At 35.9% G+C, this 2,749-nt stretch overlaps 1 protein-coding gene across 1 annotated transcript in view; it reads right to left on the bottom strand.

Annotated features, from left to right (window-relative positions):
• Positions 1 to 2,749, bottom strand: part of LOC103506940 (neuroligin-4, X-linked-like) — a 206,102-nt gene that overhangs the window by 15,662 nt on the left and 187,691 nt on the right. The gene's annotated exons all lie outside the window — the stretch shown is intronic.

Raw genomic sequence — 2,749 nt, 5'->3', positions numbered from 1 at the left:
CAACGCAGTTGGTCCTGAGTTAGAGCGAAGGATGCGTTACTGTGTACAAACAAATGGATCTCATTTTGAACAGCTTTTTAAATTTCTTTGTTGTTGATGATTGTTGTTGAAATTGTTAAAGTGAATAATACAAAAACTAAAGAAAGAATTAAAAGGTGGAGAAAAACTTTGCTCTTAAGAAAGACTAGCAGAATAATGTGAACGTTCTAGTCTAAAAAGTCTCTGGTAAATAACGACCTTGCCAAAACGAACAAAATGGAAAATTGAAATTTATTCAAAATAAATACCTTAGGTAGCTACCTAATAGTGAAAACATTTTCGTGTTGAAAAAGCTTTTGAACACAATAAAATTGATCTTTTCAAGGATATGTACCCAGGCTAGAACTCGTATGTTTGTTTCTCGAAGATTTCATTTTAACCAAAGGATTCGGCCGAAAGGAATAAATGCTGCACAGAAATACCTAGTAAATTTTTCTTGGCAATAAAATAGATTTGAAAAGAGAGAAAAATATTGTAGGGTTCCGAAAAATTGTTCTCGCTGTCACCAGGAATTTTTGTCTTTGGTCGAGGAAAGATATCCATTAAAATAGTTTGACATATTTTTCGTTCCTTACGTCATAGCGGCATCGTGACGTAATATTTATGTCCTAAATGTCTCCGTTGGAATGTGAACACATGATAAAGGTCTGAAAAAAAAGGAGGAAAAGGAAGGGAAGGAAAAGGAAAACCACTAAGCTTTTGTTGCTTGTAATTTTCCTTTACTGTGGGGTTCTTTTTTTCTCTCATACGAGATGAAGTTTGAAGTCTGCTATCCCAACCTGTATTACTTCCATCACTTTTACCTGACTGAGAAATAGATTAGGGAATCTATTTTTAGATTCTTACCTCGTGTCTCGAGAAATTTCAGCAGAAAAATGAACTGGGTTACGACCTAAGGCAAGGCTTCTTTAATGGAAGAGTTCTTTTGTGTCAAAACTGAGTAAGGGATGGTCTATTCTAACTTTTGGATTGCAATTTTCAACTTTTCACAAAATCAAAAGCAACAGTGGAATTTGACCTCAGATTCGAATTTTTCACAACTTTTTACGTAGGAATTGACCATTTATTTATAATTTTTACCCATTTGCAACTCCTCCATTAATGGGGGTTTTTGTATGAATGCCGTGTAACTAATTAAGGTATGCAATATGTTATACATTAAGTACTGGTGGAGATGTCTGATTTACCAGGAGGAAAAGGTTCTCATTTTAGTTGAGATAGTGCATGGAAAGCTAACTGAAGCATGCATGAAGCTATGTACATTGAAGTTCAAGTGTTAATATCAAGCAAAACTTTCCAGAGCTTTCAAAGTTGAATTTTTAATTTTGTATTAACTTTAGCCTGGAAGCAGTCATTATATCAAAAGCTCAAAGGGTTTTCCCTTTACAACGGTCTGACTTTTATTGCGTCAGATGAACTTTTTGTGTGCAGTTGACGTTATTAAATCTACAGTAAATGTTCGGATATTATTGAAAGCTCTATAAATAGTCCTAATACTACTAAATAATAATAAAATGTTTTTCATTAGAAAAAAATTAATAGGTATCAAGTTTTAGATTTTTGAGTAGAAAGTGGAAAGCTATAAAGGAACCATGAGGTCATTTTCTCTAACTTAACCCTTTGATAGAAATTATGACTTGCTTTCCCTCCTTATCAACACGGTGCCGGTGTTGAGCTGCGAATTTGGGTTTGAATTACTCTCTTCATATTACAACACCTTACAACACGCACTCTCCAGGCTCCTACTTAAAATACAAAACCAAAATTTCCGATATTTTTCAAAAAAAAAAAAAAAACTCAACATCCACTAATAAAAATTACTTTCAACCCTCACCACCATTTCTTGTGGCAGGTTAAGCCCAAACAGTGTGAAGACTGGTAGAGAGTTTAAAACATGTAGACACAAATCAGCTTTTCTTCTTCTCTTATCATGTCACACTTTTGCAGAATATTCATCCCGAGATTATTTAAAAAAAAAAAAAAAAAAAAAACTCAACATCCACTTATAAAAATTACTTTCAACCCTCACCACCATTTCTTGTGGCAGGTTAAGCCCAAACAGTGTGAAAGACTGGTAGAGAGTTTAAAACATGTAGACACAAATCAGCTTTTCTTCTTCTCTTATCATGTCACAGTTTTGCAGAATATTCATCCGGAGATTATTTTTCGTAAGTTGCTTTAACTGTCTTGAGTGTTTCTTGAGTGACTTGAAAGTGAAATAGAATGCATTTTATACAGTGACATTATACGGGGAACACTTCTTGACTTGTCTGATGTAGCTTAAGGCAGAAACACACTACCATCACGTCACGTGGACTCATAGAAAGATGTAGTTCAAAGTTTTCCCATACTATCTTGCCTGCCTCGGTGGTGTAGTGGTCAAGGCGCTCGCCTGGTAAACAGGAGGGCGTGGGTTCAATCCCAGCCGAGGTATGGAATACCTACCTCGGTGGTGTAGTGGTCAAGGCGCTACCTACCTCGGTGGTGTAGTGGTCAAGGCGCTACCTACCTCGGTGGTGTAGTGGTCAAGGCGCTACCTACCTCGGTGGTAGTAGCCTACTGCTGGAGTAAAGGGACTTTTCAGTCCTATACGAGCAGTATAAATAAGCACTATTATTATTATGCACTATTATAATAATAAGTTCCGGGTCCACAAACTGCGTTTAAATTTGGTTTAAGTTTTAACTCTCACACTAAGCAATCTGAATCT

Source organism: Diaphorina citri, unplaced genomic scaffold, assembly GCF_000475195.1.
Source record: "Diaphorina citri unplaced genomic scaffold, Diaci psyllid genome assembly version 1.1 scaffold275, whole genome shotgun sequence".
NCBI lineage: Eukaryota > Metazoa > Arthropoda > Insecta > Hemiptera > Psyllidae > Diaphorina > Diaphorina citri.
The sequence above is the reverse complement of the archived record's forward strand: the minus strand, read 5'-3'. Positions and strand labels throughout refer to the sequence as shown.